The sequence below is a fragment of the Rutidosis leptorrhynchoides genome, chromosome 10 (genome assembly GCF_046630445.1).
Source record: "Rutidosis leptorrhynchoides isolate AG116_Rl617_1_P2 chromosome 10, CSIRO_AGI_Rlap_v1, whole genome shotgun sequence".
Taxonomy (NCBI): Eukaryota; Viridiplantae; Streptophyta; class Magnoliopsida; order Asterales; family Asteraceae; genus Rutidosis; species Rutidosis leptorrhynchoides.
The window spans coordinates 321,989,799-321,998,939 of NC_092342.1; positions in this window are offsets into that span (position 1 = coordinate 321,989,799).

A 9,141-nucleotide genomic window follows, 5' to 3' on the forward strand; every position below is an offset into this window, starting at 1 on the left:
TTTTTTGAACCCGATTTCACCATCGAGAACCCGGAGGATATTCAAGGATAAACCGTTAAATCAGAATTCTCTAGTGATTCGTATTCAACAAATTCAATTATGGAAGTAACTGAACCTCTAAGTATGGAAGATCGAATGAGAGCCACACGTACGGGCCAAGGATACGCCATTATTAAGTCAGACATTAATGTGTCAGATTATGAAATCAAAAGACAAATCCTACACATGGTAACTAATCAATGCCAATATAGTGGTACGTCAAAAGAAGATCCAAACGAACATCTTCGAACCTTTAATAGGATTTGTACTCTATTCAAAATCAGAGAAGTTGAGGATGAACAGATCTATCTCATGTTATTTCCCTGGACTTTAAAGGGAGAAGCCAAAGATTGGTTAGAATCGTTACCTGAAGGGGCGATTGATACATGAGATGTTTTAGTTGAAAAATTTCTTAAACAATTCTTTCCGGCATCTAAAGCCGTGAGACTTCAAGGAGAAATTGTTACATTCACGCAGAAGCCAAATGAAACTCTATATGAGGCGTGGACAAGATTTGGAAAGTTGTTGAGTGGATGTCCTCAGCACGGTTTAGACACTTATCAAATAGTACAAATATTCTACCAAGGTATCGACATTGCTACACGAAAAGACATCGACATAGCAGCTGGTGGTTCCATTATGAAGAAAACCGCAACTGAAACTTACAAAATCATTGATAACACAGCCTCCCACTCGCATGAGTGGCACCAGGAAAAAGATATCTTTCGTTCATCTAAAGCGGCTAGAGCCGATTCTAGCCATGAGTTTGATTCCGTTTCTGCAAAAATAGATGCTTTCGAAAGACGAATGGAAAAGATGAATAAAGATATTCATGCAATACGAATCAGTTGTGAGCAATGCGGTGGACCACACTTAACGAAAGATTGTCACATCGAGCAAATGATGGAACAACGAGAGAATGTTTCCTACATGAACCAAAGGCCGGGAAATAATTATCAAAATAATTATCAACTGCCAAGGCCAAACTTCAATCGAAATCAAAACATTCTTTACAATCCAAATGGACCCAACAATAACTCGTATAACCAACAAAGTCTGAATAACTAACCAACTCAAAACAACACTTTCAATCAACAAAGACCTAGCTTGTATAAACCACCACAACAAACCGAAGAGAAAAATCCAAATCTGGAAGAAATGATGGCAAGGCTAATGGAATCTCAAACACAATTTATTACATCTCAAACCCAAACAAATTAGAGGTTTGATCAGTCATTAAGAACTCAACAAGCTTCCATTTTGAATCTAGAAAATGTAAGACCTGGATTTTGATTCTGCCAAGTCGCGCGCCGCGCGGGGTTATGGCGCGTCGCGCCATATGTCGCTGGCAGACCCCTTTTGCTATTTTAGAGTTTTTAAAAGGGTATTTTGGTCTTTTTGCATTTGAGCCAGATTTGGGGACTTACCCTCCTCCATCCATTTCATTTATTCATTTCTTTTTCCTTTTCCTTTCATATTTCTCTCAAGAACTCAAACACCCATTTGATTCAAAGGGATTTTTGAAAAGGCAGAAGCGGGTTTTGATCTTTGGCGTAGTAGACAAGTTTTTTCTCCTCGTTCTTAGCTACACGGTGATACTAGTGGTAAGCTCTAACTCCGAATTTTGTTTTCGTGTTCATCATTCAATTTTGGGACTTTTGATTGTATGATTCATAGATGGAACCCATTTAGTTATTAATTGAAGATTAACACCAAGATTCGGGTTTATAAATGTTAAAGGCGGTTTTGGGTTGGTTAATGATTTAACCATGTTTAAGACTTGTAAATGGTGTATAATCACTAGTATTAGTGATTATTGATGATTTGGAGACCTTTAGGGTTCTTGTGGTTGACTAATTTTGACTAGAGTCAAAATTAGGGTTTGTTGATGATTATGACCCGAATGTCGATTCGATGAGGTTTATAAACTTAAAATGGATTAAGTTGAAGTATAAAATCGAGTTATATATGTTTTGGTGTCAAAACTTGTAATTGGTGAGATTTTGACTTTATGGGTCAAAATTAGGGTTTATGGGCGTTTTTGAGAACGATAGGTGTTTAACACTTGTGTTTGGGTTTAATTGGCATATTAGGACCATTCTCACTTGCGTTAGTGAATGTTGGTTAGTTTGGGCGCGGTTTGTGCTTGAAAGTGCATTTGGGTCGAAATTGCACTAAGTGTCGAATTGGGTTGGTTTGTAAATCCATTCTAATTGTGTTGTGGTATTTATGATTATGGATTAGGTGCTTTCCATTGACGAGTTGCGGATTTTTTGGAAGCGTTTCATCAAGGCGACAAGGTGAGTGTTAATATCCTATGTGCATATGTATGTGTAGGATGGGTGCAGGTCGGGTGAAGTGGTTCTCGGTTATAGAGCTCACTTCACATATAGGTGGTTTTGATGGACTTGTGTATAGGTCCAATTGGCACGGTTGTGCATTTTGGTTGACCTCCTTTTGGCGAGGTGTACACTTGTGTGTACGTTATCACATGTATTGTGATGTGGTTTTGGATAACCCCGATGTGGTGGATTTTATAATCCCGTGACTGTGGGTTTTGGTATTGGAGAAGTGAATCACGTGTAGTTCGGATTCATGATGACGCGTGTAGTTCGGTCATCTTATTGAGGTAGTAATCTCGTGTGGTTTCGGATTACTAAGGCTCGTGTAGTTCGGCCAACCTCGATGTTGTCTTGCTGAAGATAGTAATCTCGTGTGGTTTCGGATTACTAAGGCTCATGTAGTTCGGCTAATCTTCATTGTGGTATTTGGTATTCGGTAATGGGTTAAGGGGTTAACCTTATTCGTTTATATATATTGTTATATATATATATATATATATATATATATATATATATATATATATATATATATATATATATATATATATATTGTTGTATTGTCATGATGTAGCTAACCCTCTGGGTGTAGCTTCTTGGCATTGTTCACATCGTCGTTGGTGAACTTATGTTTGTTGATGCATGTTTAGCTTGTTGCTTAGTGATCGTACGGTATGCTTAGATTAGCTTGCCTTTATGCTTGGATGCTCCGGTATGCGGTATTTGTTTATTTATGTGGCGTGTCCATTTTATGCATATATATGTATGTAGTATATTTTCACTCACTAAGCGTTAGCTTACCCTCTCGTTGTTTACATTTTTATAGATTTGCTTGGATGAGGTGGCTCGGGTAAGCGTGGGAACTAGTGGCTCGCGTAGTTGCTTTAGAAGGCTTGCTTTTGGATTTGATTAGGATTGGGTAGCGTATCCCCAATCGCCATGCTCGGCTTTATTTTGTGTTAAAAATCATGTGGTTGAAAACTTGTATTTTGTACGAAAGTCGTAAAACGGCCGATGTGGGCCCGGTCTCGTAAAACTCATTTTATTATTGGAACGTGTTAGTTTTAACTAATATAAAATGTTGTGAAAAGCGTTTGGTCTAAAAGTGTCGGGAAGCAAGAGATCTTTTTCGCAAAAAAGGAAAAGTTGGACAGGCCGTTTTGGTGCGCCGCGCAGGTTAGTGGCGCGCCGCGCCACTGTGCTGTACAACAATTTTTTTTTTTAAAAATTTGCATATTTCGATTGCATATGGGTTGGGTTGTTACAAGTGGTATCAGAGCATGGTCTAAGGGATTAAGGTGACTTGAGGTAGGTGCCTAGACTTAGACTTTTGTGTGTGCTTATTTGTTGCGGGACTTGTAGGATTACGGGTCGGAATAGGTTATAGTTAGTGCCTTATTTGTAGGTGGACTAACGTTTATATTAGTAATGCGGATATTATTAATATATTAATTGTGTTGTGATAATAATTCTCGCGTATGTGCATATCGCGTAGAATTTTGTTTGTGTTTGTTTATATCATCGAGCGAGGAGGTCGTTGTACTAACGAGTTGATATGGCGTGTGTGCGTAATAAGGACTTGCAAACCTTATTACGGGTGCAAATCGGGTCTAGCAAGTGATGTACGATGAGTGTTTAGCAAGATGGGGCGGTATTGTGTGTGTGCTTTATACGTTCGTGATCTAATCGCTTTGCATTACTTAGAATGGCGACGGGAAACAGGATCGAGATGAACGATTTGGAGTTTAACGCTAGAGTTGCGGCCGCCGTTGTGGAGCAAATGGGTGTGTTGGAAGAAAGAATGGATAGGAGGTATTCCGAATTTCGGAGTAGCAGTGAAATGGAGCGTTGTCTTAAGAGTTTCATGAGGACTAAACCTCCGATGTACGATGGGAAACCAGATCCCTTGGTAAGCACCACTTGGATCTCGGATGTCGAAGGGTGTTTTCGAACGATTGAATGTCCTCCCGAGAAGAGGACAAGGCTTGCTACGAGCTTGTTGCGGGGAAGAGCAAAGGATTGGTTGGATGGTAAGATTGATCTTGTCGGTGGTGAACTGTTTATCGCATTATCATGGGATGAGTTTAAGAAGGAATTCTTCGAGGAGTTCCGAACTTCAGCCGATTTGTCAAAAATGCGTAATAAGTTGCGAAATTTGCAACAGGGTTCTATGGATTTGAATACTCTCAAGACGACCTTTATGGCGAAGGCTCGTTTTTGCCCGGAGTATTTGGGGAATAATCATTTGTTGATGCAAGATTTCTATCGGACCTTGAATGATGACTTGAAGAATAAAATTAACCGGGGTCAAGCGAATTTGTTTGCGGAGTTATTCGCCTTGGATAGAGGTTTCGAGTCGTATTCACGATCCAAGAAGAGTGAACCTGCAAGTGAGAGAAGGGTTGTTTCGTATGGTGCTCCGAGTAAGAGGACTAAGGGTCCGAGTGTGAGCACGGGTGGTACACGGACGGGTATATCGGATTCTAGTGCGTCTAGATGTTACAATTGTGGCATGAGGGGTCACAAGTCTTGGGAATGTGCGGTACCAAAGGGTGATGGCATGGTGTGTTTCAATTGTCAAGAGGAAGGACATCGTAAGTCGGAATGTCCCAAGTTAGCGGGGACGGGTGCGGCAAGGAGACGTTAAGGTACGTTTCATTTTAATAAATATGTCCTTTGATCATTTATTAAGTGCCGTTTGAATTTGAGTTGATTAAATGCCTTGTGTTGTGCATATTGTTGTTATGGGTGACGTTCCTAATGGAAGTACCCTATGGTGACATTTGATTGTCGGGCGAAAGGCGTAAGACTTGGTGCAACCAAGCATTCCTTAGTATTTGGGAAATGTATCTACCAAGCCATGGGAATGGGTTTTGGTGTTCGGTTGTTAAGCGCGTGTTCGCTTTTGTGTTGGAGTTAATGAACCATGAGGTTCGACGGGTGGGACAAAAACTTTGAGATCGAGTGTTTTGGATCTCGATGTATGTTGGTAATGGAGTTTATATGATGAGACATTAGGTGCCTCTTTTATACCTACTAGCGTGGTGTTCAACTCCGATTGTGTTGCGGTTACATTGCTTTAGTTTGTCAGAGTTCAACCCAGTCACTCATGTACCTAAGGGTTTCTCCGATACCCTAAGTACAACGTAACCGCATCACCATCGGAGTCGAACACCACGCTAGTAGGTATGAAAGAGGCACCTAATGTCGCGTCACGTAGACTCCTTCACCAACATAAATCGAGATCAAACACTCGCTCTTTTTCAGGTTCCAATTCACCCGACGAACCTCATGGTTCATCAACTTCAACACGAAAGCGAACACGCTCTTAACAATCGAACACCAAAGCCCATTCCCAAGGCTTGGTAGAAACATTTCCCAATACTAAGGAATGCTTGGTTGCACCAAGTCTTATGCCCTTCGTCCAAAAATCAAACATCACCATAGGGTACTTCCATTAGGAACGTCACCCATAACAACACTATGCACAACACAATGCATTTAACAAATCCGAACTTAAATGCCACATAAATAAATATTCAAATGACATATTTATTAAAACGAAACGTACCTCAACGTCTCCTTGCGGCATTTGCCGCCAACTCGGGACAATCCGGCTTGCGATGCCCCTCCTTATGACAATAGTAGCACATCCCGTCGTCACTTCTCGGCATTGTGCACTCCCACAACTTGTGGCCCCTAACACCACAATTGAAACATCTAGGTGCACGAGAATCCACCGTGCTTTTTCCCACATTACCCGTACTCATACTTGCACCCTTATTTTTCTTACCCGGGGCACCGTACGAATCAACCCTCCTCTTAATTGAAGGTTCACACATCTTTGATCGCGTATACGACTCGAAACCTCTAGCCAAGTTGAATAATTCCGCAAACGATTTCGCTTGACCCCGACTAATTTTACTCTTCAAGTCATCATTCATGGTCCGATAGAAATCCCCCATTAACAAACGATCATTCCCCAAATACTCCGGGCAAAAACGAGCCTTCGCCATAAAGGTCGTCTTGAGAGTATTCAAATCCATAGATCCTTGTCGCAAATTTCGTAACTCATTACGCAATTCCCACAAATCGGCCGAAGTCCGGAACTCCTCGAAGAATTCCTCCTTAAACTTGTTCCACGATAAGGCCTTCGCCACCGACAAGATCGATCTTACCATCCAACCAATCCCTTGCCCTGCCCCGCAACAGACTAGTAGCGAGTCTCGTCTTTTTCTCGGGAGGGCAATCAATAGTACGAAAACACCCTTCGACATCCGAGATCCATGTGGTGCTTACCAAAGGATCCGGTTTCCCATCATACATCGGGGGTTTAGTCCTCATGAAGCTCTTAAGACAACGCTCCATTTCACTACTACCCCGAAATTCGGAATACTTCCTATCCATTTCTTCTCGAAATGCACTCATTTGCTCCACAACGGCGGCCGCAACTCTAGAGTTAAACTCCTCGTCATTCGTCTCGATCTCGTTTCGCGTCGTCATTCTAAAGAATGCAAAACGATTAGTCCACGAACGTATAAAACAACACGCATAACACCGCCCCATCTTGCTCAACACTCGTCGTACATCACTTGTTAGACACGATTTGCACCCGTAATAAGGTTTACAAGTCCTTATTACGCACACACGTCATCTCAACTCGTTAGTACAACGACCGCCTCGCTCGATGATATAACTAACACAACGACAATTCCACGTGATATAAACACACGCAAGGGAATAGCATCACAACACAAGCCAAAAATCCTAGTTAGTCCACCTACAAACAAGGCACTAACTATAACCCGTTCTGACCCGTTCACCTACAAGTCCCGCAACAAATAAGCACACACAAAAGTCTAAGTCTAAGCACCTATCTCAAGTCGCCTAAATCCCTTAGACCATGCTCTGATACCACTTGAAACAACCCAACCCGTATTAAAACCGGCCCATAAAATTTTTTCCTTTTAATACGCTTTAAATAACACTTTAGGTCCCAATTGTTTTTCCATAAACATCTTTAATTACAATAAAAGGTTTAATAACCTTAAAACATTTAATACATTAGTTAATTGCCCAAACGGACATACACGACCCGACTTGTTTAGTTTCCAACCAAAACCGAGCATGGTGATTTGGGACTACGCTACCCAAATCCTAATCGAATACAAAAGCAAGATCTTCTAAGCAACCTAGCCAAGATCTCTAATCCCCAAGCTTACCCGAGCCGCCAAGCATGCGAACCTATAAAAATATCAACAACGAGAGGGTAAGCTAACGCTTAGTGAATGATAATATACTACATACATATATATGTATAAAATGGACACGCCACACAAATATCAAATACCGCATACCGAAGCATCCATGTATAAGGCAACTACACTAAGCATACCGTACGATCTCTAAGCAACAAGCTAAAGATATCAACAAAGTATAAGTTCACCAACGACGATGTGAACAACGCCAATAAGCTACACCCGGAGGGTTAGCTACAACACAACATTACAATAATATATATAACAATATAAAACGAATAAGGTTAACAAACTACAAGGTTAACCCCTTAACCTCAATCATACGAACATTGGTCGAACAACCCGAGCCTTAGTAAATTCGCACAACCCGAAATTCACTTTTCCACCAATTCAACAACCGAGGTTGGCCGAACTACCCGAGCCTCAATGAATTCGAACAACCCGAAATTCATCACCTCATCAATAAGATGACCGAACAACCCGAGTCATCATGAATCCGCACTACCCGAGATTCACTTCCCAAATCAAAACCCACATCATCGGGTTATCCAAAACGCAACACAATACTAACCCTTCGCCATTGGGGTTATAACATCCACATCACAACCTCGTGTGATAGCGTACACACAAAACATGTACCTCGCCAAAGGTGGTCAACCAAAATGCACAACCGTGCCCATTGGACTCATACAAAAGTCCATCAAATCCACCTATATGTGAAGTGAGCTCTATAGCCGAGAATCACTTCACCCGACCCGCACCCATCCTACACATACATATGCATATAGGATATTAACACTCACCTTGTCACCTTGAAGAAATGCTTCCAAGTAATCCGCAACTCGTCAATGGAAAGTACCTAATACAATTATCACAAATTCAACAACACACTTAGATTGGATTTACAAACCAACCCAATTTGACACTTAGTGCAAATTCGACCCAAATGCACTTCCAAGGACAAACCGCACCCAAACTAACCAATAATCACTAACACAAGTGATAATGGTCCTAATATGCCAATTAAACCCGAACACGAGTGTTAAACACTTATCGTTCTCAAAATTGCCCATAAACCCTAATTTTGACCCATAAGGTCAAAATCTCACCATTTACAAGTTTTGACACCAAAACATGTTTAACTCGGTTTTATACTTCAACTTAATCCATTTTAAGTTTACAACCCTCATTGAATCGACATTCGGGTTATAATCCTCAACAAACCCTAATTTCGACTCTAATCAAAATTAGTCAACCACAAGAACCCTAAAAGTCTCCAAAACATCAATAATCGCTAATACTAGTGATTATACACCATCCTCAAGTCTTAAACATGGTTAAATCATTAACCAACCCAAAACCCGCCTCTAACACTTACAAACCTGAATCTTGGTGTTAATCTCCAATTAACAACTAAATGGGTTCCATCTATGAATCATACAATCAAAAGCCCCAAATTTGAATGATGAACACGAAAATGAAATTCGGAGTTAGAGCTTACCACT